The following is a 16,083-nucleotide window of genomic DNA, read 5'->3' as shown; positions in this document are numbered from 1 at the left end:
AAAGGGGCCAGGGCGAAGCAGAATCAACGCGGCAGGCGCCGGTGACCGGGATCAAAACTCCGGCGAGCGGGACGAAGGGGCGGATCCGGGTGCTGGATGGCATTGAGGGCCGACGGAGGGGAGTCCAAGCGGGGTCGAGGCAGAAGCGGCGTCCTCTGTCTGGATTGCTGCCGTTCAACGCAGCGGAAGTAGAGGAGCAGCGAGGACGGGCTATCGACGGAACAGGGCCGGAGAAGGTCGTGGGGGTCGGGAAAAAGGCGCGGCGGCGGTGATCCCCTCCAGATCCGGCGCGGCTTGGGGCTTGGCAAGCTCGCATGAGGTCGGAACTAGAGAACAGCGACTCCTGTCCATTGCGTCGGGGCAGAGCTCCTTTGGGTTCCTCCGGAAGCAAGAGAAGGAGAGAGAGAGGGGAATTAGAGCAGAGGAGGGAGGAGAAGGCAGGAAAAAGAAGAAGGGCGCAGGTGAGGGCGATGGCCTGGCCATGGTCACCGGCGCGATGAGGTCTCGGGCGCGAGGGGACTGGCGAGCGGCGCTGGTTGGTTGCTTACAAAAAAGAGGTGGGTTGGATGGATCCCGAGGGAGAAGGGACAAGAGTGGCGGCGACGCTAGGAATTAGGGAGTATTGGACAGCTCTCCTCAATTTTAGGTTTGGTCTGAATATATAGCAGACGGAAGGGGTTTTTAGGTGCGTCCGGTCGTCATCGGACGGCTCCGAGTCAAATGGGTAGTCAAAATAAGAAACGAAAGAAGTATCGTGGTATTTCAGGGTTGATCCGGACTCAACTGTTACGCCTGAGGGGGGCGGGTTAGGGGGTATCTCGTCCCTCCGATTAAAATCGGACGTCGCGAAAAAATGTATATTAGGAAGTCCAATTAACAAAACGGAGACATCTTGTAGATGTTTGGGGATGATCCGGACACGATGGTAGCGACAGTCCGGGTCGGGTCCGGGACAGCTTTCGGGCGCGCGCGCGAGGAGGGCCGTGGGCTGACGAGAGAGGTTAGGTAGGACCTGGTGGTATGTAGTGGGCAGTGTAGACAGTCTCAAGCTGAGAGAAGAGAAGAGAGGGAGGCCCGGCGAATGTTTCCGGACACCGAAAACGTCCGACGATAGACCGGCTATACTGCCGCTATAGTTATCCGGTTGGGCTATCAAACGAACTCTGAATGTGATGAAACTTGACAGGCGGTCTATCTACACTATAATAAGACCACACGTCAACTCTCATCCCATTCTGAAAACATTTTCCGACCATTTATAAAATAATATTTCGGACATGCCGCGGGCGCGTGCAAGTGTGGCTGGGCTCACAACGGACAACAGACGGAACTGGGGGAACCCGGACGGATGCAAGGTTTGAAAACATGATGATGCAATGCATATGATGACATGACAAGATGCAATACACAAGCAAATGACATGGCAACGACGGCGAATAACTGAAAGACACCTGGCACAACGATCTCGGGGCGTCACAATATGGGCATGCTCTGCTAAACGAAGTTCCACCATGCATGCATGCATGCCTGCTGAATATTGCAAAGCACTGGTTACCGCTTATACGGATTACAAGTGACAAATCCGTTAATGATCTTTTAGACTTGGAAGCGGAGAGGGCTTCTGAGATCATTCGTAATCTTGTCTCTATCCAATCTATGAATGACAATGACATGAATAATTTAGGAATTAACGATCATGCAAATATATGTAATAATCTGTTGCCTAGTGTCGAGGCTGAGGATGAGGAGGATGTTGAGAACACAGATACGGTAGAGCCTCTCTTGATGGAGGATGCAGTGTATGTCATAGATAATACTATCGTCCCGCAGGGTGTTGAGGAGAAGCCCAAACGACCCTAGAAGCAGAAAATTTATCCTACTTCGGCAGTACGCAGAAGTGCTAGAGTTAAGCTTAAGAAAAATTTCATGATGACTTATAAAAAGACTCTTTTGGAATAGCAGAGGTCTAGCAGACTTGGCTAAACAAAGATTCTTAGCAGAGACAACGTTAGAGCATCACTTAGACTTCATTGCACTTTTGGAAACTGGACGAGATAATTTCACATCCCAATTCCTTCAAACCCTCTCCAGTGGTATCGATTTTGACTGGCACATTCTACCTCCTAGAGGAAGATCCGACGGGATTTTACTAGGAGTACAGTGTGAGACGTTAGAGGTGCTTAATGTGGTTTAGGGAGACTTTTCGGTTAAATTCAGGGTAAGATCAAAATTGGATGGGTTCCGATGGTCGCTAGTTGCGGTATATGGGGCAGCACAACCTGAATTTAAACCTGATTTTCTAGCCGATCTAGTGCGGATTTGTTGAGATGAAAATCTGCCACTACTAGTCGGGGGGGGGAGGGATTTTAATATCATTAGGAGGAGAGAAGAAAAGAATAATGACAATTTCAATGGACATTGGTCTATGATGTTTAACATGATTATCGAGAGCCTCAATTTGAGAGAAATTGAGCTCACCGGTAGACAGTTTACATGAGCCAACTCGTTACCTGTTCCGACTTATGAAAAGCTGGATAGGGTACTTGCTAGTGTGGAGTGGGAACAAAAATATCCGTTGGTGTCGGTTCATGTGATGCAGAGAGCGATCTCGGATCATACACCACTCTTTTTAGATTCGAGCGAGGCTACCCATGTGGCAAATAAAAATATCTTCTCCTTCGAGCAAAGCTGGTTTGAGCGAGAAGGATTTATGAAGATGATTGCACGCGAATGGGCTAAGCCGGTTACGGGAAGGACACATGTCGAGAGATGGCAGAATAAAATTAGACACCTCCGACAATTTCTGAGAGGATGGGCCAGAAATGAGAGTGGGATTTATAAGCAGAAAAAGAACGTCTTACTCAACTCATTGAGGCACTAGATGTAAAGGCTGAAACCACTCTCCTTTCTGTTAATGAGCATCAAACCAAGTCCGAGGGTGAGCAAGGCCTACGTGCTCTCCTGAGAGAGGAGGAGCTCAAGTGGGCGTTGCGTGCGAAAACGCTTAAGGTTGTCCAAGGGGACGACAACACACAGTTCTTCCATATGGTTGCAAATGGTAAACATAGGAAGAAGAAGATCATACAGCTTGAACAGGACGAGGGGACAATAGTGGGGCATGAAAATCTGAAAGCGTATATTTCCAACTATTATAAAAGCCTTTTTGGACCCCCCGAATACATCCACGGTGTCTCTTGAGAGTCTTTGATTGATGATATACCTCAATTATAGGCAGCAGAGAACGATGTTCTCTCTGCACCGTTTACTGAAAAAGAAGTTCATCTGGCCATAACCCAAATGAAGCCGAATAAAGCACCGGGACCAGATGGGTTTCCAGCTGAATTCTATAAGAAATGTTGGCATATCATTATAGATGATCTTATGCCTATGTTTCACGATCTTTTCGAGGGCCATTTGGAGTTGTTTCACCTCAACTTTGGTACGATAACGTTGTTACCTAAGAAGAATGAGGCGGTTCGGATCAAACAATTCCGACCCATTTGCCTGCTGAATGTGAGTTTTAAAATTTTCACAAAGGTAGGAACCAGTAGATTGACACAAATTGCTCACTCAGTGGTTCAACCTAGTCAGACAGCTTTCATGCCGGGATGACACATACTAGAAGGAGTGGTCGTCTTACATGAAACACTCCATGAGATTCACTCGAAGAAACTAGACGGGGTTATCTTCAAAGTGGATTTCGAGAAGGCTTATGATAAAGTAAAATGGCCTTTTCTTCAGCAGGTAATGCGCATGAAGGGTTTTAGTGAAACCTGGAGGAACCAAGTGGATACTCAAGTCCAGGAAGGTAGTGTCGGAATTAAGGTGAATGATGACATCGGTCACTACTTCCAGACGCATAAGGGGTTGAGACAAGGGGATTCCATGTCACCTCTTCTGTTCAATATTGTGGCAGATATGTTGGTTGTCATTATTGGCAGGGCCAAGCAGCATGGCCATGTAGAGGGTCTTGTTCCTCATCTAGTTGATGGAGGGGTGTCCATTCTACAATATGCTGATGACACTATTCTATTCATGGAACATGACATGGCTAAGGCACGTAACAGGAAACTTATCTTGTGTCTATTCCAACAATTGTCTGGCTTAAAAATCAATTTTCATAAGAGCGAGGTGTTCTGTTTTGGGAAGGCCAAAGACGAGGAACATACATACAGATAATTGTTTGGATGCGAATTAGGTGCTTTACCATTCAGTTACATGGGTATTCCGATTCATCACCGTAAGCTATCCAATAAAGAATGGAAATGTATTGAAGAATGAATTGAAAAAAAAAACTTAGCTGCTGGAAGGGCAAGCTGATGTCATATGGAGGTCGGCTAGTTTTGATTAACTCAGTATTGACTAGCATGCCAATGTTTTTACTTTCGTTCTTCGAAATTCTGAAAGGGGTCCGAAAGCGACTTGATTTCTTTAGACCTCGTTTCTTTTGGCAGTCTGATGAGGCCAAGAGGAAATACCGTCTCGCGTGATGGGATATCTTTTGTCGACCTAAAGACCAAGGGAGCCTCGGTATTGAGAACTTGGAAATTAAGAATAAATGCCTTATGAGCAAATGGTTGTACACGTTAGAGGCAGAGCCGGAGGGCATGTGGTCTCAAATCCTGCGCAATAAGTATTTGCACTCGAAAACGCTAGCCCAGGCTACCATCAGACCGACTGATTCGCCGTTCTGGAAGGGACTTATGAGAACGAAGGATATGTTCTTTCGTAGGGTCAAATTCTTGGTTGGCAACGGGATGTCAACAAGATTTTGGGAGGATACGTGGTTAGAAGAGACGCCTCTGGCCTTACAATATCCTATCCTCTACAATATTGTGCAACGTAAGGAGGATTATGTAGGCATCGTCCTTCAAACTATTCCCTTGAACATCTAGTTCAGACGTACGTTAGTGGATGAGAGATGGACAGCCTGGATGCACTTGGTTCGGAGATTGATTGAAGTTCGACTCTCCGACATGCCGGACTCAACACAATGGAAGTTAACTAAAAATGGGATATTTACGGTGAAATCTTTTTATACGGATCTGATCAATTCTGGCCCCCTCTCAAGGTCACTATATATATAGAAGGTTAAGGTTCCTTTGCAGACTAAATTTTTTATGTGGTTTGTCCACAAGCAAGTAATACTCACAAAGGACAACTTACTTCAGAGGCGATGGGTAGGCAACTCGCGGTGTTGTTTTTGTGCTCATGATGAGACAACACAACATTTATTTCTTGAATGCCCACTTGCCAAGTTACTTTGGAGAACGATTCATATAGCTTTTAATATCAATCCTCCAGTAGATATTGCGTCTTTGTTTGGGACGTGGTTAGCTGGGGTTGAACAGATCACGGCAGCTCGTATTCGGATTGGAATATGTGCGTTATTATGGGCTATATGGAACTGCAGAAATGATATGATTTTTAACAGACAACACAACTTAACATTGTTGCAGGTTATCTTCAGAGCTACAGCTTGGATTCATACGTGGTCCTTACTCACTCCTATAGACTCCAGGGAGCCTTTGGTTACTGGGTGCAACCAATGGAAGATGATGGCTCGGGTTATATTCAACCGGTTCGGATGGCGTTTGCATAACAGAATAGGAGTCTAGAGAGCTTATCCTTATTATTACCGTATCAGTTGTCTTGTCCGCTTGTAATTTCCGGTTTATGTACTTTGTTTTGCTCCGTTTGCGAGCTGTAAGACCTTTATGATACTTTCTGGATTTTTAATAAGAGGGTCGCATCCATTATCATGATGCAGAGGCCGGGGATATGCCTCCATTTCCAAAAGAAAAACAAGTGACAACGACAATACACAGACTGAAAAGTTCGAAAGATGTATCAGTGAAGAATCCGTCGTATCAGGTGCGGGCATCGAAGTTCAATCACGGCATGGCAACAACGGCGGCTACCAACTACCTGGCTCTCAACCTTTCCTTCTCTTTCTTGTTCTCCAATTCCTGTAATCGAGTGAATCAGAATCAAATACTCTAGTTCTCTGAATTCCAGCGAGTGAATCAAAGCCAGAAATATTTCGCACCACCGCCAGTGCTATGGCGACATCTATCATCGAGGCTTGGCATCATGGTCGAGTTTCCGGCATCATATACTAGCTACAGAAACTAGCTAGGCAGCAGAAACTAAACAAATATGTGCAATGTTGGAGAGCCTGTCATATTCTCCCCTTTCAGAACTGCGCACCACCAAGTATCGCGAAGATGCAGATATTTTTCTTCTTCTTTGCAGCTAAGAAATCGTGGCGGTTGTGGAACTACTCCTTCCATCCCATAATATAAGATGATTTTTTACAGTATACTACATAATTGCCTTCAAGAAGCAGAGCCAAGGCTAATCTTGCATGTAGTCTTTGATCTTATGCAGGAAAAAAATTCCAACTCTGATTTAGTGTAACCCCCTGCCGTGTTGTAGTGGCCTCATAGGCCTGGTGCAATCCAGTCCTGTAAATGCCACCTGTGCGCGTGCAACGAGGGGTGTCGGTTGGAAATTTCAATAATGCTGACATTAACATGTCTGAAGAATGTGTGGACACTGTCAGTTACCCCATTGATGGGGCAGAAGAGTCTTCTGTTCCAACACCAGCAGTATGGAGCTGCTATTGTTGTTGTCCCTTGCTATGTCACAAACTGCCTTCCTGGCCCTGCACTTGTCATGAGAGAAACAAATGGAGTAAGTTCAGTTAAATTCAGCTCGAAATAAAAAGGAGAACCTCTATTTCTTTTTGGAGAAGCTAATACTTTTTCTCACAACTAATGTCCATTTTCATAAAAAAGAAGAGAAGTTTGCACTATGGATGAACATTCCATCAATATCACAGAGAATCTAACTTGAATACTGTTAGAATAAATTCGAGGCATACCGTTGATTATCCGAGGAACAAGCAATCACACGAGCACGACACCGAAATTTGTTAACGAGGTTCATCATCATGGCTACATCCCCGGGGCCTGACTACGAGCGCTCCTTCCCATGACACCGTCACAATACCGCACCCCGGCCGCCCGGGCGCCGGCACACGCCGCCGGCTCCCCCGCGTGCCCGTGCTATTATGTTGGCATAGGTTACATCGTGTGTCTACCCCCTCATATATAAGAGGCCTAGGATATAAGTGTCCTACTTGGACACGACTCCATATCCTATCTACACACCGTATAACTCAGAGTCCAACTGTAACCTACCTTGTACAATAATATTCGACACAACTCTAACAAACTCCACCTTGGCGAATATTCTTCACCACCTTGAATTCATCCATGCGTCGAACCTCCATGTACATTGAACTTGAGATACGCCATGAGCATCGCTGCTACTCCCAAACTCCATATGACTCCACCTGCAACTGTAGTCCTTTCTCATCTTCTTCACAGTCAATACTCGAGCAAAATTAAGCTCCTCAATACTCTACTTTGTGCTCCCAACTTTCGAAGAATCCGTTCAACACCATCACACACCGATCATTGTCTGTGTGAAAATGAACAACTCATATATTTGATGCCACATATAAGAGTTAGCCGAACTCAACGTCATCGCTCTCCTTGACTATCTGTCTGAAAGTTGAAGGAATTTCACCGTCACCCTGTGTCATCCTGAGTCAAATTCGCAGTTGTCTCATCCTTTTTTCCCGGATAGTCTCTGGCATGTCCCACAGCTATAGCACTCCACCTTCTTCTGTCTTGTCATCCGCACTTTGCCATGTGCACCGAGCACCACAGAATATACGGCCATGTACTCTCTCTGTTTTGACAATTTCAGACTTTCCGCCATTTTCTCAGATTCTCCACGGTCAACTCCTGTCCATCAACCAGCGTCGATAGACCCAGTCACCAACTTGAATCGGGTACTCCTCAACACTGCTTCAGCACCCCTACACACTTTGTCTGATCACATGTCTGACCACCAGTGCCTTGGCCTGTCGCTGTGTCCCGTGCTTACCGCACGCCTCGCCGCTATCACCGCGTCAAGCCTCTGCTGTCCTGGTCGAGTCTCCCGGGTAGCTAGCCCACACTCCCTCAACCCCCACTGCAGAGAACCATCGATCATCACCGACCGATGCCGAGTATCACGTCTCCATCAGACCACTGGTACCCAGTCCGATCCCCGTGTCTCTCGCTATCCCGCTGAAATAGGCTTCGACTCTCCGAATTCTTACGCCATAGCCCCTCCATCAGCACAGAGTGAAGTCATCCGTCTGACTCCAGCTCCACCTTCAACATGACTCCATAGTGGTTGTACGTGCCACCCTCCCGCACCCTGTCGACTCCAAGCTCTCATGTGCACCGTCTTGAATCAACCCCGCGACATAGTCTGTCGAAGCCGCACAAGCCCTCAGGCCTGCACCACGTGTTTCCACGCCCCAGAAGTCGGCCACCATCAGCATCACGCTCATGTGTCGTCGTCGCTGAAATCACCACCGTCTTCTGCTTTGACCAACATCCACGTTAGTCCATCAGACAATCCAGTCCGACCCAGCCGAAATTAACCGACTACAAACATGCTCCACCCTGCATCATATTCGCCCGCACATCTCCGTGCATTGCTTTGACGCCTTGTGTTTGCATGATCCTTCACGATGCATTCCAGACTCACTCAAGCCTTATGCGCTCGTCCTTGTTGTACGCACACGAAGCCCATCTGCAAGGAAAACTAGACCCAAAGAAAAAATATCCGTGCAAACCTTGACCACGCAGGATCCCTTTTACACAATTTCTTCTTCTTGTCTTGTCATGCTATTAGCTTCTCCACGCATATGCAAGCCCTTTTTTCAGCAACAAATCTCACGTACTTGCCAGGTAGCTCTTACAGCCCAAGCAAAATTGATAAATTTGACCTATGGACAAAATCAAATCACAGAATGAACTGCTCGTGAAACTATTTCACGCGGCTGATCTTTTTGTGTGACGCCCGACACGAAGGCGTCACACTACACTGTGCAACGCCTCACAGATAGGCGCTACACGCCTAGCCAGCGTCGCACCCATGTGATCCAAAAATTACTAAGTCAGTGTGCAGCGCCTGAGAGCTAGGCGCCACACTATACAGTGTAGCGCCTAGCTTCTAGGCGTTGCACTAGTGGTTGCTTCATTTTGTAGTGCAACCACTAGTGCAGCGTCTGAGAGCTAGGCGCCACACTATACAGTGCAGCGCCTAGCTCGTAGGCTCTGCACAATGACTTAGCAATTTTTAGGCAGTTTGGGGTGCAACGTTGGCCAGGCGTGTAGCGCCTATCTGTGAGGCGTTGCACAATGTAGTGTGACGCCTTCGTGTCGGGCGTCACACAAAAAGGTCAGCCGCGTGAAATAGTTTCACAAGCAGTTCATTCTATGATTTGATTTCGTTCACAGGTCAAATTTGTCAAATTTGCCTACAGCCCACGGCTCATCCAGCGCCTAGCCACGTGCCTGTTACAAGCCACACCCGGGACTTGCCCAGCAAGAAGACCGTACCACCCTCACCGCCACGCAGCAGCCTGCCTCCTGGACATGTATCGCTCCCGCGCATGGGCCGCGCCAGCACAACAGCCCACCAGTCGGCCTCTGCCACACGTGGCCCGGCTCAGCCAGCCACGCTTGGGCCAACATGCCCTTCTGCTATGCACGACATGCACAATCGACTCGCCTCGATCGCTCGGTCTCCTGCCGCCGCACGTTTCGAGGGCGTCGGCGCCACCGCTGCACGCGTCAATCAGATCTGCTGCTATCGCTGATCGCTGAAATAATCTGTCGTCGACTTGAATCCCGTGACATCACCGCTTCCAATCTCCCGACTCCCCAGCCGCTTTGTACAATTCACCATTGTCTTCAACGAACTCGCCACCAGCTCCATGGTCGGGTGCGAAGCCGTTAATCACGATCCAACATGACGCTTAGATTCATCCTCCGCATCAATGAGTCCGCCTCATAACCTAGCTCTGATACCACTTGTTAGAATAAATCCGAGGCATACCGTTGATCATCCAAGGAACAAGCAATCACACGAGCACGACACCGAGATTTGTTAACGAGGTTCACCATCATGGCTACATCCCGGGGCCTGACTACGGGCGCTCCTCCCCATGACACCGTCACAATACCGCACCCCGGCCGCCCAGGCGCCGGCACACGCCGCCGGCTCCCCCGCGTACCCGTGCTATTATGTTGGCATAGGTTACATCATGTGTCTACCCCCTCATATATAAGAGGCCTAGGATATAAGTGTCCTACTTGGACACGACTCCATATCCTATCTACACACCGTATAACTCAGAGTTCAACTGTAACCTACCTTGTATAATAATATTCGACACAACTCTAACAAATACATTCCGATTCCGTTGCGACAAATACACCCAAAAAAAATCCATAGCAGGAGCACAGCTCAGCTCCCCGATTTCATCATGGATTCATTGAATGAAGTCTTCAATTTACAGGAACATACTTCCAAATTGAGTTTCCACCAGCATATGGCCATGCGTGCTGAATAATAAGCAATAGATAGTTGTATTGCTCAGTAATGATTAGAGCATATAGAGATTACAAGTGCCAGCTGCAGTACACAAACTGAAAGATGGATCAGCGAAGAAGCACATGTAGGTACGCGCGAAGAATCTGTTGCGTCAGGTACAGACATGCATGCGCACATGCAGACATGCCTAAGAATGCCAAAGAAAGTAGCCAGGCAACAGAAACTGATGAGCAGATTACTTATTTCACACAGCGTATGTTGACCAAGACGACATGCCTTGGCATTGTTGCAGTTGCAGAGCCTCTCATTGTTCGATAGAAGACAGGAAGAACTCATAGAGTTGTAACAAGGAGACAACAGAGCTTGCATTGCAGTGCAGAACCTGGTAATAAATTGCACATTCAGTGAGTCAATCAATAAATTGCAGATTCAGTGAGTCAATCAAGGTTGTGAATGAATCGCTTTCCGGTAAAGAAAAGGCGAATGAATCTGTTTCTTGTCAAAAGCTACTTAATAGAGTAGTCGACTCAGCCCCCTAATTATAACTGGTCAAGTATGAAAGATTATAAGCACACACCCTTTTTTGTTCGACGAACATTAAACTAAGGAACATCCACATGGTGGAAACTGCATGATCAGTAACTTGTTTCTGTGATCGACCCTACCAGTTCTGTCCTATGGAGTCGGGTGACGATACACATGAACACGTAGAGAGATCATGCTAGATTAAGTTGAGAAGCTCGTAATAAATTCACACTACTAGGAGCTAATAGTTGTGCAGTTCTGCTAATATAGGACAATGTTCGTAAAAAAAAAAGCTGTGTATATGCACAAAAGAGTGGGGAAGAAACACCAAACGCTAACCATGGAGCGGTGATTATGTATCACCTTATCCTTTCTACAAGTCCTTTCTGTGTCAATTCAACTGCAACATTCCTTATGTGGCTAATCTTCATTATATCTTCACTGAATTCGTCTGAATCTCTGTCCTGACGGAGCTTCTCTATCAACTCTTCTGATGTGTTATGCAGATATAATTTCTCAAGGGCTGCAAGGTGTTCAATGCCATCAGGAAGAAACTTCAGCTCGGGACAGTCTCCGAAATATAGCTCGGTGAGGTTTTGCATCGCGCTCTTCTCTATTCTAACTTGGTTGAGCTGTGCTGCGCCATATATCCAAAGCTGACTAAGTTTTGGAAACGACCCTGTATAAAAATCCAACCTCTTCCCTTCAAAGGCCTTTGCTAGCACAAGAAAGCATAGACCACTTAACACGTGCAGACAGGAAAAGGTTCTCTCATCAATATTGGAGAATCCCAGCTGGAACCGAGTGAGGCTATTAAGGTGTGACCAAGAAGAGAGAAGCTGAGCCATCGATGTTTTTTCTAGCTGCCCTGCTAAGCCAAGCCAAGAAAGGGTTGGACGTAAATATAATCCTTCAAGCTGCAAAACCTCATCCTCAGCTGCAGCAACAATTTCGAGATGGGCAAGATGGCTCATTTTTGTGATAGCATTGCTTAAGTCAACAGAGTGTTCGCTTCTTAGGTTGTAGACAGAAAATGTTCTTAGCTCTGTCAAAGCTCCAACTTCACGCAGAAACTCCGGAGTGGCATTGATAGACTGAAGAGCCCGCAATCCTGCCAAGTGATGCATCCCATTAGGCACCTTGACACCACCTATAGTTATAGTTTCTGGTGTGGTGGGAATGTCCGCATACAGGTACCTCAACTTCTGAAGCTTTACAACACTCTTTGGCAAGTACGTCAGTTTAGAATCATAAGCGTCCAAGATTTCCAAATTTTGTAACCTCCCAACTGCTTCAGACAGGCTTTCGATCTGCGTATCTCTAAGACCCAAATAACGCAGATTAAACAAGTCAAATACCTCATTGGGCAGAATTTTGATACAAGTACCTTGTAGATCCAATGTTGACATCAAATTTGAAGATGTTAGGATAGGCTTCAACTGATCAACGTTGATAGACCTCTCAAATACTTGGAGCTCACGGAGCTGTTTGGCACCAGATCGGCTCAGGTGTTCATGGTTTTCCCCCTGAACAGATATGCGGCGTGCGCCCTCAATAGATAATGCCCCAGTAGCAGTAGAGCTATCATAAACTTTACCAAAGCATTCCTCCTTGGCTTTGTTGAGGGCAAGAAGGCGTATGACATCATGCATCCGACATTCTTTAAGTCGTCCAGAATAATTCCTTTCCACTACCTGCAATAGACTTCGGTTCACAAGCTCAACCAAGTATCCCTCTGCCACTTCCTCTAATGTTCTGTTCTCTTCCTTAATCGTGATAAACCCTGCTGCAATCCATTTCCTCACTGTTCTTCTCCTCTTTAATCCATAATCTTCTGGGGACAATGCACAGTGTAGGAAGCAATTCTTCATATCATATGGAAGGTCCTCCAAGCTGACCTTTAGGATCAAATGACCATCACGTATCACATCTTTCTCAAGCTGCGAATCCAAACACCTGTACACATCCTCCCATTCAGCGGAAGTTTGGGGTTTGCAGGAGAGTAGGCGGCCAATGCATGCAATAGCAATAGGCAAGCCTTCACACTTTTTTATGAACTTCCAAGCCAATTCCTACAGCTCCAACGGGCACGTTTTGTCCTCAGCATCCCAAAATGCCCCTTTGCAGAACAACACCCAGGAGTGATGTGCTTGTAGTGGTTCCAAGTGAATTGCATATGTAGACTCCCTGGTTGCCAACACTGTCTGCTTTCTTGATGTCATAACAACTCGGCCGGTACAGTTAGATGTTGGGAAGACATCTCTTATCTCCGACAACAAGCGTTCATCCCAAACATCATCCAGGACCAAGATGTACCTTTTACCTTGAAGGTAGTTGTGGATGGACTTTGCTAGGCCTCTCATGTCAATGTTGGCGACGTCGACTATGATGCTGAACTGGGCGGCGATCTTCTTCAGCAGATCGTCAATATGGTAACTTTCCGACACAGTTACCCATGCAACAGCGTCGAAATCCAGTTTCACGACGTTGTACACATGATCAACAAGAGTTGTTTTACCAACTCCAGGCATCCCCCACACCATGGTGACTTTGCTGCTGCTCTGCTCCAGACCATCACCACCGTCGGTCAGCCACCGTATCAACCTCTCTTTGTTCTCTTCGATCCCTACAAGGTCCTCATCCCTGGTGAAGTGCAAAGCTTGACCTTGACTCGTCAATTTGGCAGCAGGTGAAGGTCTGATGGCGTAATCCGTCCTCCTCCGGTTGGCATCCTGCAGCTGGGCTTCGATTTCTTGGAGGGTGTCTGTCAGGCGGCGCCAGGTCTTGATATGCTTGAGACGCTTCTTCATTTTGCCAGCGAACCCTCCGTGCTTGGAGTCCTCCAGCTTGTAGGTGAACTCATCGACGACGTCCTCGATCCGGAAGGCGAGGCCCCTGATCTCGCCGACAAAAATGGCGGTGGTCTTGTCGGTGTCCTTGAACCGCTCCGCCTCCTGCAGGTAGGCCTGCATGCTCTCCAGCTCCGCCTTGGACCGGCGTATCTTGCCGAAGAGACCCCTAAGGGCGGCGGCTTCCTTGCACAGCAGTGCCCCACCATAGGTGGCCGCCTCTTTGGCCAGCGCCGCGCCGAGCGTGACCACCAGCTGCCCGACAACAGCCTCCGCCATGGTTCTTGAGGATTTGGAGAGTAAACTGGTTGTTTGAGCGCACAATTTGGTGGTAGCTCTGAGGAGTAAACTGGCTGTTTGAGCGCTGCCTCTAATGTGGTGGTAGCTAAGGCTTTACTCGACTCCCTGAGCTCACAAATTTGAGTCCATAATCTGGCCTTTGAATAATGAGCGTGAATGCAAGCCACAATTTGGTCTTTGAAAAATCAACATGCATGCCAGACCACAGTTGGGTCATCCACAGTTTTTTGGCTGTTGAGGCTTTGAGCTCAGTCCACTCTTTCCTTATCCTCTTCGAGGTTGAGGCCTTGAGCTTATTTTTATTTCTTTTTATACTCTTCCAGGTTTTTTTGCCCATCTAAAAAAAACTTATTATCCTGTTCCAAATGGACAGCAGAACAGATACAACAAAAGGTGCAATTTCAGAGGCTCGGGTGAAAGAAGAAGTTGTTACCACCAAAGTGTGCCGCAAACGACGCCCCTTGTTGGTGACTTCCTGCAACCATTGATCCAAGTAGTGAAGCTAAAATTTGAAATGCATGGAACCCTCCAACCACGGAATAGCTGAAATTTGAAAAGCCACCAAGTTGATCCATGTACCTCACGTCCGCCTACTCCCAAAGGTAGGCAGCAAGCATGTGCAGGTCACCCCAACCCAGCAGCAGCAACCACAGTCGGCCGGGGGCGGGAGCTGACCCCTCGCCGTACCCCTCGCCGTGCCCGATTCCTCTCACTGTCCATGGTCAAGAGGTACATTCAGTGAGGGCTTAGAGTTTTTACTTTCCACTGTCACAGTTTCTGATTTAGTTTATTAAATTGAAATAAGCGAAGCTCCGATTTAGATGCATTGATGACCTCATGGATCACATTCAGTGAGAACTGACTGAACTGCAGAGAAACACGGGAGTGCACATTAACAGATTATTGTGTTGCACTACTACTAAACAGGTTTATTTGCATCTTTGGGGCATAAGTATGACAAGTAGCCCTTGAAATGCAAGTCAAACCCTATTGCTAATCGCCTACCTTGCAGACAACTAGTAGCCCGATTATACGGACGTACATGCAGACACAGCAAAGCCTCTCCCCTTCAGGATTGCACACCGGCCGGCAAGTAAGGACGGAGAGTTCTTTCTTCTTCTTTGCATCTGTCGCCGTGCAAGAAAACCTTGCGTTGGAGCGCGTTGTCAGTGAAGAGGCCGTTGAGCTTGGTCCAAACGGCGTGAGCGTCATCGTCGGCGGAAACCACCGTGTGGAAAAGGTCCTTCAAGATGGTGGTGTAGAACCAACGGATGAGAGTGGCGTCGATGGACGTCCACTCCTCATCGTCCTCCATGAAGCGGGAATCCACGGAGCCATCGATGTGATCCCGGAGGTTGTACTCACGGAACACAAGGAAGAAGTACGTCTTCCAGGCATAGTAGGTGGAGGAGAGATGATCGAGAACGACGGGAACCCGAGCGAGAATGTTGAGATCACGGATGACGACGGGGTCGGGACCGTCGAACGGGTTGGTGCGGTGGCTGCGGGTGGTGCCGGAGGAACCGGGGGAGGCCATGAGTCCGAGAGGGGACGGGGGTGCGGCGGCACACGGAGAAGCGGCGCGGCAGAGGGGTGGCGGCGCTGCTTGGGGCGGCGCGGCGGGATATGGGCGGAAGCGTGGGCGGCGGCGGCACACGTGGGCGGCGGCGCGGCGGCGTAGGAACGCGGCAGCAGCGGCGGCGGGTGGTGGCGGCGGCGGCGATTAGATCGCGGTGGCGGCAAAGGTTAGGGTTAGGATCATATGTATGATACCATGTTGCTAACAAGAGTTTTGGCAATGCTTTACGATGTATTGATCGGTGCATAGCGCACGTATATATGGAGTACAAAGTGAGTCACAACCTCAACTATACAATGACTAGAAGGTGGGCCGGGCTAAACAATATACATGCACAAACCATATGTTCAAGAGCATCCACTA

The 16,083-nt window shown here is 47.8% G+C and overlaps 1 pseudogene; it reads right to left on the bottom strand.

Moving 5' to 3' along the window:
- Nucleotides 1-10,365: 10,365 nt before the first annotated feature.
- Nucleotides 10,366-14,269, bottom strand: LOC119358443 (annotated as a pseudogene).
- Between the last annotated feature and the right edge of the window lie 1,814 nt (nucleotides 14,270-16,083).

This window comes from Triticum dicoccoides, chromosome 1A, assembly GCF_002162155.2.
Source record: "Triticum dicoccoides isolate Atlit2015 ecotype Zavitan chromosome 1A, WEW_v2.0, whole genome shotgun sequence".
In the NCBI taxonomy this organism is placed as follows: domain Eukaryota; kingdom Viridiplantae; phylum Streptophyta; class Magnoliopsida; order Poales; family Poaceae; genus Triticum; species Triticum dicoccoides.
The sequence above is the reverse complement of the archived record's forward strand: the minus strand, read 5'-3'. Positions and strand labels throughout refer to the sequence as shown.